Source organism: Chelonia mydas, chromosome 22, assembly GCF_015237465.2.
Source record: "Chelonia mydas isolate rCheMyd1 chromosome 22, rCheMyd1.pri.v2, whole genome shotgun sequence".
In the NCBI taxonomy this organism is placed as follows: Eukaryota; Metazoa; Chordata; order Testudines; family Cheloniidae; genus Chelonia; species Chelonia mydas.
Genome location: NC_051262.2, coordinates 191,024 through 218,788, shown reverse-complemented (window position 1 = coordinate 218,788; position 27,765 = coordinate 191,024). Strand labels below are relative to the sequence as shown.

General features: G+C 50.2%; 6 non-coding genes across 6 annotated transcripts; 2 read left to right on the top strand and 4 right to left on the bottom strand.

Annotated features, from left to right (window-relative positions):
* Positions 1 to 6,814: 6,814 nt before the first annotated feature.
* TRNAM-CAU lies at positions 6,815 to 6,886 on the bottom strand. The gene has a single exon. It is a non-coding gene; the product is annotated as a tRNA-Met (tRNA).
* Positions 6,887 to 10,224: 3,338 nt separating this feature from the next.
* TRNAN-GUU lies at positions 10,225 to 10,298 on the top strand. Its single transcript has one exon. It is a non-coding gene; the product is annotated as a tRNA-Asn (tRNA).
* Positions 10,299 to 11,581: 1,283 nt separating this feature from the next.
* TRNAS-AGA lies at positions 11,582 to 11,663 on the bottom strand. The gene has a single exon. It is a non-coding gene; the product is annotated as a tRNA-Ser (tRNA).
* Positions 11,664 to 14,274: 2,611 nt separating this feature from the next.
* TRNAQ-CUG lies at positions 14,275 to 14,346 on the bottom strand. The gene has a single exon. It is a non-coding gene; the product is annotated as a tRNA-Gln (tRNA).
* Positions 14,347 to 19,471: 5,125 nt separating this feature from the next.
* On the bottom strand, positions 19,472 to 19,545 carry TRNAN-GUU. Its single transcript has one exon. It is a non-coding gene; the product is annotated as a tRNA-Asn (tRNA).
* A 3,338-nt stretch (positions 19,546 to 22,883) lies between these two features.
* Positions 22,884 to 22,955, top strand: TRNAM-CAU. Its single transcript has one exon. It is a non-coding gene; the product is annotated as a tRNA-Met (tRNA).
* Positions 22,956 to 27,765: the final 4,810 nt, after the last annotated feature.

The window sequence follows — 27,765 nt, the reverse complement described above, 5'->3', positions numbered from 1 at the left end:
TATTAATGGAAAAGTAGCATCATCATAAGGTGTAACATCCGTGTCGAAATTCTTAGCCTCAAAACTTAACATTAATACCAAAATTTATCACCACAGATGCGTGTTTACAAGTATCTTTAGGATACCATGCCCTCCGTTCCGATAGTGTAGTTTGAGGTTAGTTTGTTCGTTACCCATGGTGTCCTTTGATTCTCTCCCACGTAGTCAGTCACTGGTTTTTCTTTCCCTCCAGCGTTCCCCTCTGTGTGGGCTCTTAATTTACGCATGTTTCTGGTATTTTGATATCTCAGGATCTGGCAAGATAAGGGCCCAGGGGGGTCCTGCACATTGGCTGGCCCTGTGGGGAGCAGTCTCCCAACCCCAGGACTGTACATATGTAGGAAATGCAGCTCCCCTTTAGGGGTTACCCTGTGTTTCCCCCTCCCAGCACTGAGTCCTCCCCTGCCCCCTAGAGGGCTGTGATCCGTGCTCTTTGGGCTAGGGGTGTTTAACCTTTGATCGGATTCACCCTTTCCCAGCAGCTTTCCCATAACTGCTCTCTGTGTCTCACCAGCCCGGGGGAAAGCCCCCCGCCCCCATGAGTTGGGTCATTTGTGTTCTGGCAGACGACCACCTAGCAATTTCCTGGTCTCAACTCCTCTGCTGTGACAGGTGTTGGAGCTGCATCTTGATGTAAAGAGACACATTTACTTTCCAAAAACGTATCAGACATAGAGTCCTGAAAAAATTGGGACCTGGATTGGGGTACCCTCTGTCACCCCTTTCTCTGTCCCTGAGAAGGCAGCTGTGTGACTGCTCCCCTCCAGGAAGTCAGTTACACAGTTCCTTCTCAAAACCTGGGTCACAGGCTGCATGCCTGGGTGCACAGATGCTGACCCAGCCATCCTCCCAGTGTCCTGGCCCAAGTGACTCATGAGGAGACATTCCTGTACCCCCACTATTCCTTCCCCAGTTTCCTCCTCTGGGCCCCCTCCTTCAGCTGCAGAACTCTGCCAGCTAACAACTGGGACCATTTCCTTAATCACTGACAACACCTCCCCTGCACCCAGGGCATGTTGCCTTCTGCTGGAAGGAGCTAGTCTGAGCCCCTCCCATACTTGGAAGCGCCCCGCTTCCCTGTGTTACAGAGTCACAGGAATCCTCACCCACCTCAGTGGTTTCTGAGATTCTCTGCCCCTTCTCTGGGCTCTCCTCTGGGCTACATTGTGCTCTGCTCCCCAGAGCTGCTTTTGTCTCTGGTTCAGCTGTAACCTGCTGCAGCTAACAACCTGGACAATTCTCTCCCTGGCAGGCATTTCACCCCCATCCCTTCCTGATGTGGTGTTGCCACCAGCTGCAGCGTAGGAGTTGGTCTCAACCACTCTCCCACCTGGAAACACACAGCTTCCCCCAGCTGCAGAAGAATCAAGGAGACTCTCTCCCATTCTCTCAGCAGTTCCTGAGATGTTACCCTTTCCCTTGGGGGTCCCAGCAGAACACTCTCTCCTGCTGCAGGCAAATACTTTAAGCTGAGCTTTGCAGAAAAAATCAATACCAAGGAGCAGGTCGAACAGGAGGTGTTCCATTAGCCCCACAGTCAAAACAACTGGGCAGATCTCTCTATCAGTGTTATAGAGGGTGGACAATTTATAAGTTTACCCTGTATAAGCTTTATACAGAGTAAAACAGATTTATTTGGAGGTTGAATCCCACTGGGAGCTGGGTGTCTGGGTGCTGGAGATAGGTGACCTGCTGAGCAGGTTTTGGTTAAAGTCTGCAGCTTTGCGGGTGTGGACCAGACCCGGATCTGCAGGCTGGCATGTCTGGCTCAACAAGGCAGGGTTCTGGAGCTCCAAACTGGCAGGGAAAATAGGCTCAGAGGTAATTCCAGCATGTCAGGTGACATTCCCAAGGGGGTCTCTGTGACCAAACCTGTCATCGCCCATTCCTCCTATGATCTGCCCTAGCACCGCCCTTTCACCTGAGGCCCTGCTCCTGCACCGCTCCTTTCCATAAGGCTCCGCCCTTGCCACAGCCCTACTCCCGAGTTCCCGCTCTTGTGTTTGCCTTCTCCTAGAGAAGTATGTGTATGTAATTGCCTATTCATTTCTTTAAGTAGCGCCTTGCTTCTTTTGGAGTGCTGGCAGGGGGGAGAGGTTTCTGCTTCTTTTTGTTTTTAATTTCCCACCAGAGAGCATGTAACAATGCTGGTTCTGGTGGGACCCAACTAAGAGTGCCAATTCAGGACAAATTGCTTAAAGCAGGGCAGTTACAGACCAAGGCTGGGGTTTTCCCACCTCTAAGGCAAACCAAACCAGCCAGCCAGAGAGGACTTTGGTTTTACCCCACTGGCTAACCACAAGTCACACAAGCAATTCCCTTAGACACGCCAGTTTCCCAGTATCACCACCAGTGCCACTCAGTATGGGGATGAATGGTTATGCAAACCAATACCCCAGTAAAAGACAAAAGGTTCTCCTGATCCCAAAGGACCAAGCCCCAGACCCAGGTCAATATATAAATCAGATCTTACCCACAAATCACGCTGTTGCTAATCCTTTAGAATCTAAAATGTAAAGGTTTATTTATAAAAGGAAAAAGATAGAGATGAGAGCTAGAATTGGTTAAATGGAAGCCTTCATAATGGCAAAGTTCTTGGTTCAGGCTCGTAGAAGTGATAGAATAAACTGCAGGTTCAAATCAAGTTTCTGGAGTATATCCACAGCTGGGATGGGTTATTCAGTCCTTTTGTTCAGAACTTCCATTTGTAGCAAAGTCCCTCAAGAGATATGAAGCAGGACTGAAGACAAGATAGAAGTAAGGCAGCTGCCTTTTATAGTCTCTTCCAGGTTTAAGGACACCTCTTTGTGCTTACTGTGGAAAATTACAGCAAAATGGAGTCTGGAGTCACATGGGCAAGTCATATGTCCATGCATGACTTAGTTCTTTACAGGTGGCAGCCATGGCCCACATGCTACCTTGCATGTTCCCAGGAAGACTTCTTATGTGGATTGGAGTTTTCCAAGATCCATTGTCAGTTAAGTGTTTCTTGACTGGGCACTTAATGTGCACATTCCTTTCTCAAGAAGCTGACCAAATGCTTTACTAAGGCTACTTCAGAATCAAAACATATTGATTTACAAGTACATAGCCAATATGTATAACTTCAACTACAAAAATGATGCATGCAGACAGACAGCATAATCATAATCAGCTAATCATAACCTCTCCATAGACCCCTTACACAACAACCGTTATACAATATTTGCTGCAAATATATAACAGGTTTCAGAGTAGCAGCCATGTTAGTCTGTATTCGCAAAAAGAAAAGGAGTACTTGTGGCACCTTAGAGACTAACCAATTTATTTGAGCATAAGCTTTCGTGAGCTACAGCTCACTTCATCAGATGCATTCAGTGGAAAATACAGTGGGGAGATTTATATACATAGAGAACATGAAACAATGGGTGTTACCATACACACTGTAATGAGAGTGATCACTTAAGGTGAGCTATTACCAGCGGGGAGGTGGGGAACCTTTTGTAGTGAGAATCAAGGTGGGCCATTTCCAGCAGTTGACAAGAACATCTGAGGAACAGTGGAGCGGGGGAATAAACATGGGGAAATAGTTTTACTTTGTGTAATGACCCATCCACTCCCAGTCTTTATTCAAGCCTAAATTAATTGTATCCAGTTTGCAAATCTCCCCCACCCCCGCTCTCCTGCTAGTAATAGCTCACCTTAAGTGATCACTCTGGTTACAGTGTGTATGGTAACACCCATTGTTTCATGTTCTCTATGTATATAAATCTCCCCACTGTATTTTCCACTGAATGCATCCGAGGATGAGAGCTGTAGCTCACGAAAGCTTATGCTCAAATAAATTTGTTAGTCTCTAAGGTGCCACAAGTACTCCTTTTCTTTTTGCGAATACAGACTAACACGGCTGCTACTCTGAAACCTGTTGTTAAGTGGACACCCTTTTTGAGCTGTGTGTGGCTGTATTCCTTGTAGATTTATATATTCTGTATTTTGTTACCAGAATGAAGTATTTTGTAGCTGGCTGTTACAATTTGTTTAACTTGAATATGCTCCCTCAGACTTCACCACCTGCCTTTCCCAGTAGCTCCCTGCCCCTTGCTCTCTGTGGTGGGAACAAGCCTCCAGAATGAGTGTCAACTGGATTTTTGTATTTAATTACTTCTCTTTGTTAAATTATTTATTAGTGTCTTTTTAAAATTCATTGCACTGCATTTTTTTCCTGCCACTGTCACCTGGCAGCTCAGGGACATGAGATTCTCATCCATTGCGTTTCTGCCCTCGAAAAAAAAACAGATCACACTTCAGTATCTTTGTAAATAAAAGCAACTTGTAAACAAACCAGCCGTCTCCTCAGTGTGCAGTTTGTGTCTCTTTGGTTTCAGTCGATGTGTGCGCAGCACGCATGGGGTGTGTGTGTGCGTGTGTATGTGCAGTGTGTGTGGTGGGCAGTGGCACTGTGTGTGTGTGTGCAGTATGTGTGCTCACATGGGAATTCATGGGGAACTCGCCAGCCTTGGTGTAGCATTTGAGGCGTACTCGGAGTGAATGTAGCACTGTGAAGTGTCAGGCCCAGCCTGCATGACCATGTCCTCCCTTTATCCTTGGCGCAGATACAGGCAACACTAGTGTAAGCTTTCCTCACGCTGCCCTCCACCATCATTTGTAGTGAGTAGGGGCACGCTGCAGCACACACCACACTTGATGGGTCAGCCTTGTGCATGCTGGGGTGGCCACCTCCCCATTGATGAGACCTGGTACCACCTTCTTCCTGGAGCTGCCGTCTGCCCTGCTGCCATCCCTGCCTGTGTTGCTGTTGTCTTCTCTAGCAGTTGGCTGGGAGGCGCGCATTGGCCCCATGCCATGTAGCCATGTTGTCTCGAAGGGTGAAAGCAGGAAGAATGGTGCCTTCATAGCCCGCCCCCATATTCCATAACATCATTAAGGAAATATTTCTCAAAGAACAGTAAAAGATCAGAAACAGCCAGTGTCCGCATCATGCTAAGGGTATTGGGATTTTCTTTAAATTTTCCAGACCAACCCCTAACACATGTTTGAAAATAAGACCAAGGTTTCTTTACTCTCTAGAGGAAGGAGACCCCAGATGGGACTTGAACCCACAATCTCTGCCTTTGGAAGCCAATGCCATATCCATTAGGCCACTGGAGTGCTATAGCTTAACTGCTGGCAGGTTGGAAATTCCCTCTCATAAATGCACATGCCTCACATTAGCTTAGACGCCAAATACCCCCTTTATGTGCCTTACAGAAATGTCTGCATCCCCTGGCAATTGGGCAGGTCGCTGACAGAGCTGAGCACCACCTTTCTGCAGCCATCTTTAGAGAAGAACCCCACCCTAGAGTCACACCTCCCTCCTCCAGCACCTCCACATCTGTGGCTCTGAGTGCCAGCAGGATGATTAGGGGGGAATCTGGGGTGGGAAGGGGGGTCAGGTCAGCCTGTAAGGAGTAACCAGGTGGGGCAGACCCAGCGGGAGGCTATGGGCTGCTGATCGGTTTGTTGGGATCCGAGCTCTAGATCAAAGCTGCACAGCGACCTGACACCCAGGGTTACAAGGCCAACATAGTGACCCCCTCACTGGCCTCAGTGAACCCCAAGCCCTTGTTACTCAGGGCATTTAGGACTCTCTGTCCCTTAATAGCTTCTGGGAGCTCCCCAGCAGGCTGCGGGCATCAGCCGCCTTCTGCCCCACAGGGTAGACTCTTGGCGCTGTGCCAGCCGCCCCCTCGCTTGAAGGCCCAGTGGAAGAAGAAGGAGGCCAGTGCTGGCAGAAGAGGGTTTTGATTCATCGACCTCTGTGCTATGGGCGCAGCACGGTTCCTCTGTGTCACTCTGCTGGCTTTTCTTCAGCAGCCCCAAGTGGCCCTGACTCCAGGCTAGTGCCTTGCAGGCTCTGGCATGGGCAGGGAGTGGGGCAGGGTGCTGGGCAGCGGCCCTGGCAAACCAGCTGCTGGTAGGTGTCTCTGTGGTGTCATGGGTCAGTGAGTTCAGCTGTTAATGGAAAGGAGGGGGAGGTTATGCTCCCCCAGGGATGCCACTGAAGGCTCCTTGCGGGCTCCTCAAGTTCTGCTGGGAGCCTTGAAGTCCCCCTTTGCCACTTTGAAGGTGTCCCTCTTGGACACAGTGGGTTCACCTGCTGGCTGGAAGAGTGTGGGGGCCGCGCCGCAAAAGCCCGTCTCCGAGCAGCCACGCCGGGGACTCAGGTTTAATCCAAGTGCAAAACCTTCAGCCAGGTACGTTTCGCTCCCTTCCCACCTCCGCCCAAGCGGCAAGGGAGAAACAGATGAGACGCGCCAGCTGAAGACGCCTCCCTCCCACTTCCCTGTTGGCTGCGCAAAGCCCTTGGCATGTCTCATGCCTCCTCAGGGAAGCACGGCCATGCTGCCCCAGCCTGAGTCCCGGCCGCAGCCTGGCCTGCCCCGGCTGACGGAGCGCAGAGCCCCGCGAGTCAATGGCAGGTTGAGTCAGGAGCTGCGGCTCTTTCCCCCGACAGCCACACAGAGCTGCCCAGAGCTGCCCAGCGTCCCGAGAGCCTCCCTCGTGTTCTCCTGCAGCAGCAGGGTGGGAAAAGGGGACGAGGAAGCACCGCTGCCTCAGGCTGGGACAGGGGCCCTCACCACACGCAGGCCTCTTGCCTTCAGCCCAGGCAGCCAAAGGTGCCGGGGAGCTCCCTGGCAGGCCCCCGCCTCAGCCGCCTCTGGCCTCATGGCCTAGGCTCTTGGCGCTCTGCTGGTCGCTGCCTCGCTTGAAGGCCCAGAGCAAAAAGAAACAAGCCTAGCAGAGGATGGTTTCGATCCATCAACCTCTGGGTTATGGGCCCAGCATGCTGCCACTGCACCACTCTGCTGGGTCTGTACCCACAGCCCCCAGCCTCCAGACTAGCGCCTTGCGAGCTCAGCACTGGCAGGCAGATGTGCAGCAGCCTTGTATCTCTGTGGCGCACTGCATCAGTGTGTTCTGCTGTTAATGCAGAGGACGGTGGTTTGAGCCTGGGACGGTGGCTGAATTTCTCCCTTTTTCTGGCTGGATTCCCCTCTCTCCCAGGACCGTCAGCCATGTTCACACTCAGTGCTTACTGAGCCCAGCACTTATTCTCACAGCTCTGCCAAAGCACCTCAGTCCTGTCCCTCCATGACCCTTCCAGCCAGGAGAGGACCAAAAGGATTCCCCTCTTGGGGCTAATTCCACCCCCTTGCCACAGGGCTGTTTCATCCTCCCGTGAGAAGGGAATGATGGTGCTTGTATGAGCAAGTGTCTTAACTCCTTCTCCCAGTTTTCAATCAAACTCTGCATATTGGGTCAGATCCTCGGCTGCTCTAAACTTGTGTCAGTGAAGTCAGTGGAGATACACCCATTTACACCAGCTGAGGATATGGCCCATACCCTTTAAAGCTGTATCCCCACACCTAACCCCTAGGCAGCTGAGCACAGGTAGTGTTGTCTAGTGGCCAGAACAGAGGCCAGGGAGCCAGGAGCCCCATGTGCTATTCACTGTGTGACCGCAGATAACTCCCTGCTGCTCGCTGCGTCTCAGGTTTTCCTCCTTTGCAGTGTTACCTACCCCTGGGGTCAGAGGTGAAAGGAAGCCGGTAGGGGCCGGGACGGCGTACCGGTAAGAAAAGGTGCAGCAGCATACCGGCAAGGAAGTGGAGCATTCAGTACCGGCTTCCTTTCTGACCAGTTACTGAATGTAAACCTGCTTCGCTTACAAGGGCTGAAAATAGCAAGTTGTACGGTCACTGTCATAGATATACAGGGAAGGGTAACCACCTGTCTGTATACAGTGCTAGAAAATCCCTCTGGCCAGAGGCAACATCCTGTTACCTGTCAAGGGTTAAGAAGCTCAGCTAACCTGGCTGGCACCTGACTCAAAGGTCCAATAAGGGGGCAAGATACTTTCGAATCTTGGGGCGGGGGAAGACTTTTGTTTTGTGCTCTTTGTTTAGGTGTTGTTCTCTCTTGGGACTGAGAGAGGCCAGACAGAATCCACCTTCTCCAACCCATCCTAATCCAACTCTCCAATATTGCAACCAGTATAGGTAAGCCAGGCAAGGTGGATTGGTTTATCTTTTGTTTTATGTGACTTTTCCCTATTTTAAGCGGGAGGTTTATTCCTGTTTTCTGTAACTTTAAGGTTTTGCCCAGAGGGGGATCCCCTGTGTTTTGAATCTGAATACCCTGTAAAGTATGTTCCATCCTGATTTTACAGAGATGATTTTTACCTTTCTTTTTCTTAATAAAATCCTTCTTTTAAGAACCTGAGTGATTTTTCCATTGTTCCAAGATCCAGGGGTTTGGGTCTTTGATGATTTTGTAACCAATTGGTGAGGATATTATTCTCAAGCCTCCCCAGGAAAGGGGGTGTGTAGAGCTTGGGGCAAAATTTTGGGGGAAGACGTCTCCAAGTGGGCTGTGATAAAAATAAAGGGAAGGGTAGCCACCTTTCTGTATACAGTGCTATAAAATCCCTCCTGACCAGAGGTAAAACCCTTTCACCTGTAAAGGGTTAAGAAGCTAAGATAACCTCGCTGGCACCTGACCAAAATGACCAATGAGGAGACAAGATACTTTCAAAGCTGGAAGGGGGGAACAAAGGGTCTGTCTGTGTCTGTGATGCTTTTGCCGGGAACAGATCAGGAATGCAGCCTTACAACTGTTAGTTACTAAGTAATCGAGCTAGATTTCCTTTTGTTTAATGCCTGGTAAAATAAGATGTGCTGAATGGAATGTATATTCCTGTTTTTGTGTCTTTTTGTAACTTAAGGTTTTGCCTAGAGGGATTCCCTATGTTTTGAATCTGATTACCCTGTAAGGCATTTACCATCCTGATTTTACAGAGGTGATTCTTTTACCTTTTCTTTCATTAAAATTCTTCTTTTAAGAACCTTACAAGGGCTGAAAATATCAGGTAGTATGGTCACAAAAGCAAGGCCCTTCTGAATTCAGGAGGAATTTTGGATGTGCACAGAACACAGACAGGACTGGTCAATGCACGGTTACAGAACTGCGGTAAAGTGGAACAATTTTCAGCTTGTGTGATTGGAGGATATCTGGATCCATACGGTAAGACTGTCCTACATAAATGAGGAAAAGGTGAGGTACTTTTGTTATTCTTTTGTTCCACTCTTTGTTTCTGTGGGGAATTTGCCAGGGCAATATTACTGTCTTCCCTTTCAACAATCAACACTAAAAGAAATGACAATGGCTGTTGAAAATAGCAATTCCAGTCCGAGTTAGCACTGGGGAGATGCCAGCATTTGTTGCTCAATTTTATTCTACTTTTTCCACAGCACGTTTCAGTGGATCAGCATATTTGACTGGGGAGAAATGAAGTAACAAGCAGCCCAAATTGAGCTTGAGCACTCCTGAGTTTTGAGAATGTTCAAATGTGGAAGACAGGTGCTCGATTCCCTTTCTGAATATTGGATAAATCAAGAAAGGAAAAGCCAATTTCTGCTTCCCTGGCTCAGAATGGAAATCCTCCTACGGGCCTGGTACTGTATCTACAGCTGCCCAGGTCCTCGAGTAGAGCCTCCCCTCCCTTACTTTTCATTTTAACTTCTTGTGGGATCCACAGACCCCGCCCCCCCCTTGCTAGGCTTCAGACAAAGACGGGCACTGTCCATTCAGTCCACCCAGTTCCTCCTTTGGGGGCTGCCAGGCGAGGTCACACCAGCATCCCTCATCCAGCCTGGGGAAGTCTTTGAGGGTGATAGCCGGACCAAAGCCTTCTACTTCTTGGGCACACTTGTTCCCCATTCACAGGGCCTCCCCTTCGAGCAGCCAGCTCCCCATTCACAGCAAGCTGCAGCGCATGGGGTCTCAGCTTCCCCGCTCCCTCCCCCTCCCTTTCCTGTGGATAGTGGCCAAGGGAATGCTGGGAAATGTAGTTCCTTCCCTGCTCCAGGGCTGGCTCTCTAGGCAGGGAGCTGGCCAAGGAACTACAGCTCCCAGGGCCCCGTGGGCTCTCAGCTCCCAGGCTGGATCCCTGCTGCTCCGAGGCTCCACTTGGGCAGCGCTGCGAGAGGGGAGGAAGCGAGTGTTATGGGCCCGTCTGAGCTTGGGCCTGGCACGGTGGAGCCACGGTGAATCCGGTCCTGTCCGGGCTAGCGCCTTGCAAGCTCTAGCGTGGGCAGCAGATGTGCAGGCTGCACAGCCTTGGTAACAGCAGACAGGTCTCTAGGTGTCTCTGTGGCGCAATGGGTCAGCGCGTTCGGCTGTTAACCGAGAGGATGGTGGTTCGAGCCCACCCAGGGACGCTGGTAACCTCATGCTATTTCCTTGCTCCTCAAGATGTGCTGAGAGCCTCAAAGGCCCCCTTTTTGCCACCTCAAACTCGACTCTCTTGGCCTCAGGGGGTTCAGCTGGTGGCCCGCAGAGTGCGCTGGATGCGAGTCAGAAACCCATCTCCCAGCAGCCATGCCGGGGGCTCGGGCTTAATCCTCAAGGCCTAGTGCAAAACCTTCAGCCGGGCACCTTTCGCTCCCTTCCCGCTTCTGCCAAGCAGCAAGGGAGAAACGGACGAGACGCGCCAGCTCGAAGACGCCTCCCTCCCACTTCCCTGTTGGCTGCACATAGCCCTTGGCGTGTCTCATGGCTCACCAGGGAAGCGCGGCCATGCTGCCCCAGCCTGAGTCCGGCCGCAGCCTGGCGCTTTCCCCAGGTCAGCTCCAAAAGTTCTTCGAGAGACGCGCTCGGTTCCCTCATGCCTCGCTGGGAACTAAAGGGAACCTACCCTCCCCCGCAAGTGCTGCCCTTAGCTCCAGGCTGATTTTTCCGGGGAGGGGACATGGAATTGACTCGTTTGCTGCTGAGAAGTGAGTCAGGCCAGTTCTCTGGAAGGCAAATGCAGAGCAGTTACACTGGAGGGGCCCAGACCTGCAGTGGGGGCACAATGGAAATTAATAATGGGAAGATCATTTGTTAAATTAGTCGTCACTGACAAGATTTGTCTCTGTTTCTATGTCAAGTTATGGTGTCATTTAGAGGAATCGGTACATATTTTTACTGTAGTAATTAAACCCTTAACTTTATTTAATCAAGCCAAAAACTTAGTGTCACTTATTTTTTTCTCTGTCCTAGCAGGAATGAATTGAATTTTGTGACTTTCTCAAAAGTGCAGAGAGATTAACTGTGGGGAATTCAGTCTCTGTGTTTGTGAGCTGGTGTTTTCCTCTCACAGTTCAGTGCCTGCATGGATATCCTAAGAGGGATCTAAGGGCTGGTGTACGCTGGTCACTTAACTGGCAGAGCTACGTCTCTCAGGGTGTGAAAAATCCACACCCCCAAACCAATACAGTTAAGCTGACCTAAGCCCTGGTTAGATAGAGCTAAATAGAAGGAAAAATTGTTCCGTCAATGTAACTATTACAGGGACGGGAAAACCCCTCCAGTCAGTGTAGTGACTGTCTACCCAAGGTGCTAGAGAAGTGTCACAGCAACATTTTAAGTGTAGACAGCCAAAGAGACCAGATCTGGCTCCAGTTCACACTGTGGATGCTCAGGCACTAAGACTACAGTAATAATAACAGCCCAATGCTTCTGTAGTTGGCAGGATTTGAACCTGCGCAGGGCGACCCCAATGGATTTCTAGTCCATCGCCTTAACCACTCGGCTACAACTACTGGATATACAGCTGCTCCACTACACTATGATTCAGTTCTCACAGAATTGTCACTTCAAATTGCTCAGATCCACTTCCCCAGCACAATCACGGCTGTGCATTCGTGTAAGTGTGTCCATGGCTGAACAGCAAGAATTCCTGCCCATTTCCCTTCCGGCTGGAGCACGATGGGAGTGTGTTTGTGTTAACAACATTGCTGTAGATCAGTGTTCATTCCCCAAATTGACAATTCAGACAGTCCCTTTCCTTGTCAAATCTCCAGCACATCATTTCAATAGCAGGGGTCAGGTTTTCTCTGGGGCATGGACATTTTTCAGGGGGTTGGTGCATGAACTCAGCCTTGCATTCCATCCTTGATGTTTCATGGACTAGCAAGAGCAGCATAAAGAAAGAGCCGAGCCAATATCTCCCTGTCAGGGATGTAGGTGGCCACATCCCCTCTGTCTGACCATTGCAATTGCAGGAGAGAAGGGTTCACTGGAGTTGAATGCCCTGGCTCAGACAAGACACATAGGGAGGTTTTGCTGTTCATGGATCTGTGCACAGGAAATTGTATCTCCGTATGAAATTGAGGAGGGAAATGAAACATCCACATGGTGGCCCAATGCCCTACGGAATGTAGGTGAAGGGCTTGGGCTGAGAAATGATTTAACAGGGGTTTGTTTCAATTTATTGCTCTGATTAAAAACTATGGCTAAAAGGGAGCCATTGCTGTTAGTACTGGTACCTGTGTAGGACACTCTGGTGGGTGTCAAGTCCATGGCCTTAACCAGGGGTAGTCGATTCTTTTTATCAAGGTCCAAATTTCTTGGACAAGGGACAGTCAAGGTCTAGACTCCAGAGAAAACAATACACGGAGGTAATAAGAAATATATAAAAAGATTTTGCAGTCACTGTGGGCATAGCTATGATGTGTCGTGTTTCACTCTATATCTGGCCCCACTGCCAGCTGTGGCGGGATAAGGAACACTTCAGGCTGTCACTGAACTAAAGGCGGGAGATCATTTTTTGACCGGGAGAGGGACACCTCCCCTTAAAGGTGTTTGGTTCCCAGGTCTCTCCTGAGGGAAGAAAGTTTCTATGCAAAATACCAAAACTTTTAAGGGAGAGGAGGGAAAGGTGATGGCCACACGATGGGGCCAGCATGAACCACAACGTGGTGCTTTCACGTGGGACGACTCTAAACATTGACTGATCTCCACACCCTTGGATTTGAAGAGAAGTTTACTTTTGGACTTGGTGAACTGCAAGGCTGAAGCAATTATATCTGGGGTCTCAAACTCCCAGCCTCCGGGCCATTTGTGGCCCGCGAGCCTCCCCAATGTGATGCTTTTGCCTGGGACAGAACAGGAATCTAGTCTTAGAACTTAGTAAGTAATCTAGGTAGGTATGCGTTAGATTCTGATTTCTTTAAATGGCTGAGAAAATAAGTTGTGCTGAATGGAATGGATATTCCTGGTTTTGTGTTTTTTGTAACTTAAGGTTTTGCCAAGAGGGTTTTGAATCTAATTACCCTGTAAGGAATTTACCATCCTGATTTTACAGAGGTGATCCTTTTTTATTTTTTCTTCTATTAAAATTCTTCTTTTAAGAAACTGAATGCTTTTTCATTATTCTTAAGATTCAAGGGTTTGAGTGTGTGGTCACCTATGCAAATTGGTGAGGATTTTTATCAAACCTTCCCCAGGAAAGGGGAGTTAAGATTTGGGAGGATTTTGGGGGGAAAGACATTTCCAAACGAACTCTTTCCCAATAACCAGTGTTAGACGTTTGGTGGTGGCAGCGAAAGTCCAAGGGCAAAAGGTAAAATAGTTTGTACCTTGGGGAAGATTTAACCTAAGCTGGTAAAAGTAAGCTTAGGAGGTTTTCATGCAGGTCCCCACATCTGTACCCTAGCAAGCGTCAATCTCAATTACAAGCAAGCAAAAGTGTCAACTCAGAGAGAGTATCCAGAGTAGCAGCCGTGTTAGTCTGTATCCGCAAAAAGAACTGCATCGGATGAAGTGAGCTGTAGCTCATGAAAGCTTATGCTCAAATAAATTGGTTAGTCTCTAAGGTGCCACAGGTCCTCCTTTTCTTTTTTCAGAGAGAGTAGTGTCAATTGAGCGGTTTGTGTTGTAAGGTGTCCATGTCAATTACAAAGCATCGCTTAGAGTTAATTAATGGCTTACAAGGTACTTAGAGTCAATTGACAGTTTGCAAGCTTTAACACGGACACTGTCAGCAGCTAAGGAGAGCTGCAAATCAATATTGCAGAATTACAATTATTTCAAATAGGGGAATTACAAATATTAGAAACAGAATTACAAATATATAAAATATGCCTACAGCCTGGCCCTGGCACTGCTTTCTTCAGGCGCCATGTGGGAAAGAGGAAAAATGTGGCAGCAAGTACAAACTTGTGGGCATCAGGTGAAGCAGCGAGAATCCCAACCGCCAGGTCCAACCACAGGACTGCAGGCATCAGTAGCCAGTTCTAGGGCCCCTACCCATTGCAGCCATCCCACCCAAAGACCTGGCTCCAGTGGGCAGGAGTCACCCAGTAGGAGGTAAACAACTCGCTCTTGCGCAGTCGGAGATAGGAGCACTTTGAGCTCTAGGGATTTACCACAAGGTCCCACTGAGATTTGAACTCAGATTGCAGGATTCAGAGTCCTGAGTGCTGACCATTACACCATGGGACCAGCTTCTGCTGCCTTCTCTGGCCATCAGTGACCCTCACGGGGCTGGCTTGTGTAAGGGGACTGTTGGCCCTTTACTAAAACTTTGTGGGTTTTTTTGGTTGGCTAGTTCCCAGTTCCAAGAGAAGGGGGAAGGGTTAATGGGAAATCAGGACCCTGAGAGTGACAGTGCTCTGGGGCAATGGTCACCAACAGGTAGGGAACAAGTGAGAATTGGTTGATGGAGAAAAATTCCTGGTGAAAACTGGCAAAGCTGTGGATATTTTGAAAAGTTACAGTGAATTTACACATGAAGATACAAACAGAGAGACAAACACACAGAGAGAAAGAGAAAATCACACACTACACAGGCCCATACAGGTATAAACAAAAACCACACATATACACACACACACAGAGCCATACACACATAAGGGAAAGCCACTCAAAATATACAAAGAACAAATCCACACCAAAAAAACAAAACACAAAAACCACACACCAAAAGAATACTAAGCAAAAAACAATATGCATGCAAAAATCATACACACACGCACACAAAACTGGGCAAGGCATCCACAAAAATCACCCAGGACGCACAGGCACATCAACACGAGAGACACAAAACATACCAACATACAGAAGTCAGGCAGGGTTTGAGTCTCACAGCCAGGAGGGTGTGCACACAGGTGATTTGGGGAGCAAAGATTGAAGGGGAGTCAGGGGGTGAAGAATCACAGGATGGGCAGCGCTCTGGGCTCTGCTTGACCCCTCCTGACACAGGCGGCTGGTGGATAGCGAAGCCTTGTAGATGTGTGAATCTGCCCTGCACTCGGTGAAGGAAGGGACCTCGGTGTCTGCAGGGCTGGAATTGTATTTTCCGCAGGGCAAAATGATTGGCAGAAGCCATCTGCTTACAGAAATCCAGAGCTTCAGCTAGGGTTTGAATGCACAATTGCAGCATCGCTCTATAAGTCCTGTGCGCTAACCCATTGCACCACTGGAGCCCACAGTTAGGCGCTTGTCTCTTTATTTCATGGATGGATGGGTTGGTGGGGGTTGCATTACTAAAACAAATCCATAGGAAAGGCTGTAGGACGGCAGCAACAGAGGTGGGGAGCCTCCTTCTATCTCATTGAGCTGGTTCCCACCTTCTCCTGCTGAGGGGAAGGTTGGTGCTTTGAGCCCACCTGATGCTGGAACTTCTCCTGGGTGAGGTTAATGAGACCCTGAAATGGCGAATTGAAGTCTTTTCTATTCCGGCCGATCTCCATCTGTCTCCTGTGGCCCTTCAGGCTCTCTGCTCCCCTGTTGGGGCGATGCAGAGGCAAGTCCTGACCTGGGTGAGTCACGGAGAGGCTGTGTCCCATGGTGTGTGTGTGGGAGAGGGGTAGTGTAGGGTTGGGGTGGGCTCCAGGGGAAAAGGTTGGGTGTGACAGTGTGTGGGGGAGGGGGAAGGGTGTGTTTCTTAGGATATAAATGAGGGCAAACACAGGGATAGTGACGGTGAAGCCCCGGGTCTGAGTGTTATGACCCTGTGCTGCCATTCACCTTCACGTCCTGTGGTCTCAGCTGTCATTGAATCCAGCATTTTTTCACCTGTTATCGTCCCAGAGGTGTCACACGTGCCCCAAATACAGAGTGTCCCTCTTGGAGACGCGAGGACTGGAGTGGATTTCAGCTGCTGGACAGCTCTGCTGGGTTTTCTACATTTGCAAGGGGAACTGCTGAGTGTTTACATTCATTTCAAGCATCCCCATTCAGCGGACTCCTGAACACACTGGAGATGGGTCTGGAAATCAATTTTCATTTGAAAAAGTTTTTAAAGGGTAGCACTTGGATTTGAAGTAGGAACCCATTGCCCTCTAGGCAACTATTCAACCAGTGAGCTACACTCTCAGCAAAGACTGCCTGTATAGCCCAGAGTAGGAACAGTATTGAACCTGGGGGTTAGTAAACTTTATCTGTGTACAAACCCCACAGCTTACAAAATCCCCACACCCGCCCCAGAGGGCAACAACACCAGAGCGCAACAACAACTTTCCTTGGAGCACACACTGCTCCCCTGCCCTGTGCCCTTCCATCTCCCCAGCATTGCTCCAATCCCTTAAAGCAGGGTCTCAAACTCAATTTACCTTAGGGCCAGTGTCAATCCTCAAAGTCTCCCAGTTGGCCAATAATGTCGCTCGTGCTGCCCATAACCCACTCCCCAAAACTCCACCCCCCAAAAAAATCTGCCCCCCAGCTGCCTAAGGCTCTGGGATAGAGTTTTGGTGGGAGCACAGGTCTGGGAAAGGGGATTGGGGTGCAAGCTCTGGAAGGGAGTTTGGGTGTAGAAGGGGTGAGAGGTTGGGCTCTGGGAGGGAGTTTGGATGGGGGAGGGAGTTTGGGGTGAAGGCTCTGGGATGGAGTTTGGGTCCTGGATGCAGGCTCTGGACTGGGGCAGAGGGTGGGGGTTCAGGAGGAGGGGGTGGGAGTGCAGGCTCTGGGAGGAACTTTGGGGTCAGGGGGGTGCGTGGGAATGGGGAGAGGGTGTAGGCTCTGGCTGGGAATTTGGAGGCTCGGGGGTGTGTGGAGGAAGGGGGTGCAGGCCCTGGGAGGGCCTTGGGGGAGGGAAGGAGTATATGGGGAGAGGGAAGGGGATGCAGGCTCTGGGAGAGAGTTGGGGCAGGAGGGGAGTATCTGGGGTGGGGATGCAGGCTCTGGGAGGGGGTCAGAGGTGCGGTGCTTACCTGGGGCTCCAAGGCGGGGGGGACCTCCACAGTGTACCATTGGCCACGGGCGCGCTCGGGGAGGGACAGCACATGGAGGCACAACCCCCCCGCCCGCCCCGGGGCCACAGGGAGGGGCCAGCAGCCTCTGGAGTGAGCAGGAAGATGCCACTCAACTCCGCTGTGCTGCCAGGGCCCCTGGAGTCGGGGGTGGGAGCGTCTGGGGGCAGCAGGTGGGGCCAAGGGAGAGAACCGGCCCCAAAACTGCTGAAGCCCTGCAGGCCACATTGGGAAGCTCGCGAGCTGCAAATGGCCTGGAGGCTGGGAGTTTGAGACCCCGGATATAATTGCTTCAGCCTTGTAGTTTCCCAAGTCCAAAAGTAAACATCTCTTCAAATCCAAGGGTGTGGAGATCAGTCAATGTTCAGAGTCGTCCCACGTGAAAGCACCACGTTGTGGTTCATGCTGGCCCCATCGTGTGGCCATCACCTTTCCCTCCTCTCCCTTAAAAGTTTTGGTATTTTGCATAGAAACTTTCTTCCCTCAGGAGAGACCTGGGAATCAGGGCTGCCAGCCAGACAAACACCTCTAAGAGGAGGTGTTCCTCTCCCGGTCAAAAAATGATCTCCCGCCTTCAGTTCAGTGACAGCCTGAATTGTTCCTTATCCCGCCAGCACCGGTTTGAGTAAATAAAGTTTTGGAGATAGTTATTAAGCTCGCAAAAATAAGCCAAAGATCCCTCTGCATAACACCGGAAGGTGAAATAGGAACAGAGACGAACCTTGTCAGCAAAGGCTAATTTCCCAAACGATCCTCAAAATGTTTCTAATTCCCATCTATCCTCCACAGGAGCTCTGTGCAGTTTAACTGTTCTGCACCCAGCTGCCCATTAGAAATCCTTCTGTGGGACATTCCCAGACCTGGACATTTCCAAACGACAGAATTTGAAGAGCAAACCCGACTCCCCGCACCAGGCGGGACTGGAGTGTTTTGTCCCTAGCACTTGGTCTTTTTCAATAGTACTGACCCTCCCGTGCCCAGCCAGCCAATGAACTTGGGGAAAAGGTTGCAGGAAGCAGAGACCTTAATAACAAGGAAATAAGAGGCCGTTCATTGGGCAAGGCGGCGTAGTAGTTAAAGCAATAGCCTGCTCATCTGATGCCATTCTTGAGCTGCCTGTTATAAAAAGCCCAAGCCCACTCCTGGAGCCCTGGCAAGCTGGAGCCCAAAGTCTTCCCCCAGAGCGTCTCAGCCCCCTGGTAGGTGACTTGGGAACTCACCAGCTGCCTGCAGAGTTGAAGTTTCCTACCCCGTCAAGAACACCCCCAGCCCCACATGCCTGCAGATGCGCTGCCTGGAGCCCCAAGGGGCTGGGTGGTACATGACGCTGATCCCCTGCCGGTAGTGCCAACAAACACCAAGGCAGTGCATCCAGGAGCAACAGCTCGGCGCTGCAGGGAGAGGCTGCTGCTTTCCCCCCACCTGCATCTCTGCCCAGGAGGCTGTCCTGGCTGTAGAAAAATCCCCGAATTTGAGGTATGCTGCTCTAGATTCAAAATTCAGGGCCCTAGTGAGGCAGTGGCTGGGGCAGGGCAGCAGCCTGGGCTGGGCTGGGAAGATGCTGGAAGTTCTGGTGCCCAGAGAACTGGTCTGACTCACTTCTCAGCAGCAAACGAGTCAATTCCACGTCCCCTCCCCGGAAAAATCAGCCTGGAGCTAAGGGCAGCACTGGTGGTGGTGGTGGTGGTGGTGGGAGGGGGGGGGGCGGGTTCCCTTTAGTTCCCAGTGAGGCATGAGGGAACCCAGGGCGTCTCTAGAAGAACTGCTCAAATAAATTGGTTAGTCTCTAAGATGCCACAAGTCCTCCTTTTCATCCTGGCTAATTTAAATCTCACCTTGTTCTCTGCCTGCAGGCTGCCCTGGAGAGCTGGGGAGAGGCCTGAGCATGGCTGCTCCTTATTTGCATATTAAAAGAGGCAGTTTGGGGCCATTGGGGTGAAATGTGAGTAAGTTTTGGGGCTGGGAACCACCTGTCTAGTGCAGGCGGTGCAGAGCCTGGCTGAGCAGAGCCTGCCCCTGGCAGGGTGTGTAGTCACCTTCAGCTGGGAGCAGGTTGCCCAGCTTGGGAAACGCGCGCCAAGGGTTTGCAAACAGGTTAGGGAGAGATTGTGTGTGTGTCTATCTCTTGCAGCACGGGGGCAGGAAGGGAAGGGAGCGAAAGGTGCCCGGCTGAAGGTTTTGCACTAGGCCTTGAGGATTAAGCCCGAGCCCCCGGCATGGCTGCTGGGAGATGGGTTTCTGACTCGCATCCAGCGCACTCTGCGGGCCACCAGCTGAACCCCCTGAGGCCAAGAGAGTCGAGTTTGAGGTGGCAAAAAGGGGGCCTTTGAGGCTCTCAGCACATCTTGAGGAGCAAGGAAATAGCATGAGGTTACCAGCGTCCCTGGGTGGGCTCGAACCACCATCCTCTCGGTTAACAGCCGAACGCGCTGACCCATTGCGCCACAGAGACACCTAGAGACCTGTCTGCTGTTACCAAGGCTGTGCAGCCTGCACATCTGCTGCCCACGCTAGAGCTTGCAAGGCGCTAGCCCGGACAGGACCGGATTCACCGTGGCTCCACCGTGCCAGGCCCAAGCTCAGACGGGCCCATAACACTCGCTTCCTCCCCTCTCGCAGCGCTGCCCAAGTGGAGCCTCGGAGCAGCAGGGATCCAGCCTGGGAGCTGAGAGCCCACGGGGCCCTGGGAGCTGTAGTTCCTTGGCCAGCTCCCTGCCTAGAGAGCCAGCCCTGGAGCAGGGAAGGAACTACATTTCCCAGCATTCCCTTGGCCACTATCCACAGGAAAGGGAGGGGGAGGGAGCGGGGAAGCTGAGACCCCATGCGCTGCAGCTTGCTGTGAATGGGGAGCTGGCTGCTCGAAGGGGAGGCCCTGTGAATGGGGAACAAGTGTGCCCAAGAAGTAGAAGGCTTTGGTCCGGCTATCACCCTCAAAGACTTCCCCAGGCTGGATGAGGGATGCTGGTGTGACCTCGCCTGGCAGCCCCCAAAGGAGGAACTGGGTGGACTGAATGGACAGTGCCCGTCTTTGTCTGAAGCCTAGCAAGGGGGGGGCGGGGTCTGTGGATCCCACAAGAAGTTAAAATGAAAAGTAAGGGAGGGGAGGCTCTACTCGAGGACCTGGGCAGCTGTAGATACAGTACCAGGCCCGTAGGAGGATTTCCATTCTGAGCCAGGGAAGCAGAAATTGGCTTTTCCTTTCTTGATTTATCCAATATTCAGAAAGGGAATCGAGCACCTGTCTTCCACATTTGAACATTCTCAAAACTCAGGAGTGCTCAAGCTCAATTTGGGCTGCTTGTTACTTCATTTCTCCCCAGTCAAATATGCTGATCCACTGAAACGTGCTGTGGAAAAAGTAGAATAAAATTGAGCAACAAATGCTGGCATCTCCCCAGTGCTAACTCGGACTGGAATTGCTATTTTCAACAGCCATTGTCATTTCTTTTAGTGTTGATTGTTGAAAGGGAAGACAGTAATATTGCCCTGGCAAATTCCCCACAGAAACAAAGAGTGGAACAAAAGAATAACAAAAGTACCTCACCTTTTCCTCATTTATGTAGGACAGTCTTACCGTATGGATCCAGATATCCTCCAATCACACAAGCTGAAAATTGTTCCACTTTACCGCAGTTCTGTAACCGTGCATTGACCAGTCCTGTCTGTGTTCTGTGCACATCCAAAATTCCTCCTGAATTCAGAAGGGCCTTGCTTTTGTGACCATACTACCTGATATTTTCAGCCCTTGTAAGGTTCTTAAAAGAAGAATTTTAATGAAAGAAAAGGTAAAAGAATCACCTCTGTAAAATCAGGATGGTAAATGCCTTACAGGGTAATCAGATTCAAAACATAGGGAATCCCTCTAGGCAAAACCTTAAGTTACAAAAAGACACAAAAACAGGAATATACATTCCATTCAGCACATCTTATTTTACCAGGCATTAAACAAAAGGAAATCTAGCTCGATTACTTAGTAACTAACAGTTGTAAGGCTGCATTCCTGATCTGTTCCCGGCAAAAGCATCACAGACACAGACAGACCCTTTGTTCCCCCCTTCCAGCTTTGAAAGTATCTTGTCTCCTCATTGGTCATTTTGGTCAGGTGCCAGCGAGGTTATCTTAGCTTCTTAACCCTTTACAGGTGAAAGGGTTTTACCTCTGGTCAGGAGGGATTTTATAGCACTGTATACAGAAAGGTGGCTACCCTTCCCTTTATTTTTATCACAGCCCACTTGGAGACGTCTTCCCCCAAAATTTTGCCCCAAGCTCTACACACCCCCTTTCCTGGGGAGGCTTGAGAATAATATCCTCACCAATTGGTTACAAAATCATCAAAGACCCAAACCCCTGGATCTTGGAACAATGGAAAAATCACTCAGGTTCTTAAAAGAAGGATTTTATTAAGAAAAAGAAAGGTAAAAATCATCTCTGTAAAATCAGGATGGAACATACTTTACAGGGTATTCAGATTCAAAACACAGGGGATCCCCCTCTGGGCAAAACCTTAAAGTTACAGAAAACAGGAATAAACCTCCCGCTTAAAATAGGGAAAAGTCACATAAAACAAAAGATAAACCAATCCACCTTGCCTGGCTTACCTATACTGGTTGCAATATTGGAGAGTTGGATTAGGATGGGTTGGAGAAGGTGGATTCTGTCTGGCCTCTCTCAGTCCCAAGAGAGAACAACACCTAAACAAAGAGCACAAAACAAAAGTCTTCCCCCGCCCCAAGATTCGAAAGTATCTTGCCCCCTTATTGGACCTTTGAGTCAGGTGCCAGCCAGGTTAGCTGAGCTTCTTAACCCTTGACAGGTAACAGGATGTTGCCTCTGGCCAGAGGGATTTTCTAGCACTGTATACAGACAGGTGGTTACCCTTCCCTGTATATCTATGACAGTGACCGTACAACTTGCTATTTTCAGCCCTTGTAAGCGAAGCAGGTTTACATTCAGTAACTGGTCAGAAAGGAAGCCGGTACTGAATGCTCCACTTCCTTGCCGGTATGCTGCTGCACCTTTTCTTACCGGTACGCCGTCCCGGCCCCTACCGGCTTCCTTTCACCTCTGACCCCAGGGGTAGGTAACACTGCAAAGGAGGAAAACCTGAGACGCAGCGAGCAGCAGGGAGTTATCTGCGGTCACACAGTGAATAGCACATGGGGCTCCTGGCTCCCTGGCCTCTGTTCTGGCCACTAGACAACACTACCTGTGCTCAGCTGCCTAGGGGTTAGGTGTGGGGATACAGCTTTAAAGGGTATGGGCCATATCCTCAGCTGGTGTAAATGGGTGTATCTCCACTGACTTCACTGACACAAGTTTAGAGCAGCCGAGGATCTGACCCAATATGCAGAGTTTGATTGAAAACTGGGAGAAGGAGTTAAGACACTTGCTCATACAAGCACCATCATTCCCTTCTCACGGGAGGATGAAACAGCCCTGTGGCAAGGGGGTGGAATTAGCCCCAAGAGGGGAATCCTTTTGGTCCTCTCCTGGCTGGAAGGGTCATGGAGGGACAGGACTGAGGTGCTTTGGCAGAGCTGTGAGAATAAGTGCTGGGCTCAGTAAGCACTGAGTGTGAACATGGCTGACGGTCCTGGGAGAGAGGGGAATCCAGCCAGAAAAAGGGAGAAATTCAGCCACCGTCCCAGGCTCAAACCACCGTCCTCTGCATTAACAGCAGAACACACTGATGCAGTGCGCCACAGAGATACAAGGCTGCTGCACATCTGCCTGCCAGTGCTGAGCTCGCAAGGCGCTAGTCTGGAGGCTGGGGGCTGTGGGTACAGACCCAGCAGAGTGGTGCAGTGGCAGCATGCTGGGCCCATAACCCAGAGGTTGATGGATCAAAACCATCCTCTGCTAGGCTTGTTTCTTTTTGCTCTGGGCCTTCAAGCGAGGCAGCGACCAGCAGAGCGCCAAGAGCCTAGGCCATGAGGCCAGAGGCGGCTGAGGCGGGGGCCTGCCAGGGAGCTCCCCGGCACCTTTGGCTGCCTGGGCTGAAGGCAAGAGGCCTGCGTGTGGTGAGGGCCCCTGTCCCAGCCTGAGGCAGCGGTGCTTCCTCGTCCCCTTTTCCCACCCTGCTGCTGCAGGAGAACACGAGGGAGGCTCTCGGGACGCTGGGCAGCTCTGGGCAGCTCTGTGTGGCTGTCGGGGGAAAGAGCCGCAGCTCCTGACTCAACCTGCCATTGACTCGCGGGGCTCTGCGCTCCGTCAGCCGGGGCAGGCCAGGCTGCGGCCGGGACTCAGGCTGGGGCAGCATGGCCGTGCTTCCCTGAGGAGGCATGAGACATGCCAAGGGCTTTGCGCAGCCAACAGGGAAGTGGGAGGGAGGCGTCTTCAGCTGGCGCGTCTCATCTGTTTCTCCCTTGCCGCTTGGGCGGAGGTGGGAAGGGAGCGAAACGTACCTGGCTGAAGGTTTTGCACTTGGATTAAACCTGAGTCCCCGGCGTGGCTGCTCGGAGACGGGCTTTTGCGGCGCGGCCCCCACACTCTTCCAGCCAGCAGGTGAACCCACTGTGTCCAAGAGGGACACCTTCAAAGTGGCAAAGGGGGACTTCAAGGCTCCCAGCAGAACTTGAGGAGCCCGCAAGGAGCCTTCAGTGGCATCCCTGGGGGAGCATAACCTCCCCCTCCTTTCCATTAACAGCTGAACTCACTGACCCATGACACCACAGAGACACCTACCAGCAGCTGGTTTGCCAGGGCCGCTGCCCAGCACCCTGCCCCACTCCCTGCCCATGCCAGAGCCTGCAAGGCACTAGCCTGGAGTCAGGGCCACTTGGGGCTGCTGAAGAAAAGCCAGCAGAGTGACACAGAGGAACCGTGCTGCGCCCATAGCACAGAGGTCGATGAATCAAAACCCTCTTCTGCCAGCACTGGCCTCCTTCTTCTTCCACTGGGCCTTCAAGCGAGGGGGCGGCTGGCACAGCGCCAAGAGTCTACCCTGTGGGGCAGAAGGCGGCTGATGCCCGCAGCCTGCTGGGGAGCTCCCAGAAGCTATTAAGGGACAGAGAGTCCTAAATGCCCTGAGTAACAAGGGCTTGGGGTTCACTGAGGCCAGTGAGGGGGTCACTATGTTGGCCTTGTAACCCTGGGTGTCAGGTCGCTGTGCAGCTTTGATCTAGAGCTCGGATCCCAACAAACCGATCAGCAGCCCATAGCCTCCCGCTGGGTCTGCCCCACCTGGTTACTCCTTACAGGCTGACCTGACCCCCCTTCCCACCCCAGATTCCCCCCTAATCATCCTGCTGGCACTCAGAGCCACAGATGTGGAGGTGCTGGAGGAGGGAGGTGTGACTCTAGGGTGGGGTTCTTCTCTAAAGATGGCTGCAGAAAGGTGGTGCTCAGCTCTGTCAGCGACCTGCCCAATTGCCAGGGGATGCAGACATTTCTGTAAGGCACATAAAGGGGGTATTTGGCGTCTAAGCTAATGTGAGGCATGTGCATTTATGAGAGGGAATTTCCAACCTGCCAGCAGTTAAGCTATAGCACTCCAGTGGCCTAATGGATATGGCATTGGCTTCCAAAGGCAGAGATTGTGGGTTCAAGTCCCATCTGGGGTCTCCTTCCTCTAGAGAGTAAAGAAACCTTGGTCTTATTTTCAAACATGTGTTAGGGGTTGGTCTGGAAAATTTAAAGAAAATCCCAATACCCTTAGCATGATGCGGACACTGGCTGTTTCTGATCTTTTACTGTTCTTTGAGAAATATTTCCTTAATGATGTTATGGAATATGGGGGCGGGCTATGAAGGCACCATTCTTCCTGCTTTCACCCTTCGAGACAACATGGCTACATGGCATGGGGCCAATGCGCGCCTCCCAGCCAACTGCTAGAGAAGACAACAGCAACACAGGCAGGGATGGCAGCAGGGCAGACGGCAGCTCCAGGAAGAAGGTGGTACCAGGTCTCATCAATGGGGAGGTGGCCACCCCAGCATGCACAAGGCTGACCCATCAAGTGTGGTGTGTGCTGCAGCGTGCCCCTACTCACTACAAATGATGGTGGAGGGCAGCGTGAGGAAAGCTTACACTAGTGTTGCCTGTATCTGCGCCAAGGATAAAGGGAGGACATGGTCATGCAGGCTGGGCCTGACACTTCACAGTGCTACATTCACTCCGAGTACGCCTCAAATGCTACACCAAGGCTGGCGAGTTCCCCATGAATTCCCATGTGAGCACACATACTGCACACACACACACAGTGCCACTGCCCACCACACACACTGCACATACACACGCACACACACACCCCATGCGTGCTGCGCACACATCGACTGAAACCAAAGAGACACAAACTGCACACTGAGGAGACGGCTGGTTTGTTTACAAGTTGCTTTTATTTACAAAGATACTGAAGTGTGATCTGTTTTTTTTTCGAGGGCAGAAACGCAATGGATGAGAATCTCATGTCCCTGAGCTGCCAGGTGACAGTGGCAGGAAAAAAATGCAGTGCAATGAATTTTAAAAAGACACTAATAAATAATTTAACAAAGAGAAGTAATTAAATACAAAAATCCAGTTGACACTCATTCTGGAGGCTTGTTCCCACCACAGAGAGCAAGGGGCAGGGAGCTACTGGGAAAGGCAGGTGGTGAAGTCTGAGGGAGCATATTCAAGTTAAACAAATTGTAACAGCCAGCTACAAAATACTTCATTCTGGTAACAAAATACAGAATATATAAATCTACAAGGAATACAGCCACACACAGCTCAAAAAGGGTGTCCACTTAACAACAGGTTTCAGAGTAGCAGCCGTGTTAGTCTGTATTCGCAAAAAGAAAAGGAGTACTTGTGGCACCTTAGAGACTAACAAATTTATTTGAGCATAAGCTTTCGTGAGCTACAGCTCTCATCCTCGGATGCATTCAGTGGAAAATACAGTGGGGAGATTTATATACATAGAGAACATGAAACAATGGGTGTTACCATACACACTGTAACCAGAGTGATCACTTAAGGTGAGCTATTACTAGCAGGAGAGCGGGGGTGGGGGAGATTTGCAAACTGGATACAATTAATTTAGGCTTGAATAAAGACTGGGAGTGGATGGGTCATTACACAAAGTAAAACTATTTCCCCATGTTTATTCCCCCGCTCCACTGTTCCTCAGATGTTCTTGTCAACTGCTGGAAATGGCCCACCTTGATTCTCACTACAAAAGGTTCCCCACCTCCCCGCTGGTAATAGCTCACCTTAAGTGATCACTCTCATTACAGTGTGTATGGTAACACCCATTGTTTCATGTTCTCTATGTATATAAATCTCCCCACTGTATTTTCCACTGAATGCATCTGATGAAGTGAGCTGTAGCTCACGAAAGCTTATGCTCAAATAAATTGGTTAGTCTCTAAGGTGCCACAAGTACTCCTTTTCTTTTTGCGAATACAGACTAACATGGCTGCTACTCTGAAACCTGTTATATATTTGCAGCAAATATTGTATAACGGTTGTTGTGTAAGGGGTCTATGGAGAGGTTATGATTAGCTGATTATGATTATGCTGTCTGTCTGCATGCATCATTTTTGTAGTTGAAGTTATACATATTGGCTATGTACTTGTAAATCAATATGTTTTGATTCTGAAGTAGCCTTAGTAAAGCATTTGGTCAGCTTCTTGAGAAAGGAATGTGCACATTAAGTGCCCAGTCAAGAAACACTTAACTGACAATGGATCTTGGAAAACTCCAATCCACATAAGAAGTCTTCCTGGGAACATGCAAGGTAGCATGTGGGCCATGGCTGCCACCTGTAAAGAACTAAGTCATGCATGGACATATGACTTGCCCATGTGACTCCAGACTCCATTTTGCTGTAATTTTCCACAGTAAGCACAAAGAGGTGTCCTTAAACCTGGAAGAGACTATAAAAGGCAGCTGCCTTACTTCTATCTTGTCTTCAGTCCTGCTTCATATCTCTTGAGGGACTTTGCTACAAATGGAAGTTCTGAACAAAAGGACTGAATAACCCATCCCAGCTGTGGATATACTCCAGAAACTTGATTTGAACCTGCAGTTTATTCTATCACTTCTACGAGCCTGAACCAAGAACTTTGCCATTATGAAGGCTTCCATTTAACCAATTCTAGCTCTCATCTCTATCTTTTTCCTTTTATAAATAAACCTTTACATTTTAGATTCTAAAGGATTAGCAACAGCGTGATTTGTGGGTAAGATCTGATTTATATATTGACCTGGGTCTGGGGCTTGGTCCTTTGGGATCAGGAGAACCTTTTGTCTTTTACTGGGGTATTGGTTTGCATAACCATTCATCCCCATACTGAGTGGCACTGGTGGTGATACTGGGAAACTGGCGTGTCTAAGGGAATTGCTTGTGTGACTTGTGGTTAGCCAGTGGGGTAAAACCAAAGTCCTCTCTGGCTGGCTGGTTTGGTTTGCCTTAGAGGTGGGAAAACCCCAGCCTTGGTCTGTAACTGCCCTGCTTTAAGCAATTTGTCCTGAATTGGCACTCTTAGTTGGGTCCCACCAGAACCAGCATTGTTACATGCTCTCTGGTGGGAAATTAAAAACAAAAAGAAGCAGAAACCTCTCCCCCCTGCCAGCACTCCAAAAGAAGCAAGGCGCTACTTAAAGAAATGAATAGGCAATTACATACACATACTTCTCTAGGAGAAGGCAAACACAAGAGCGGGAACTCGGGAGTAGGGCTGTGGCAAG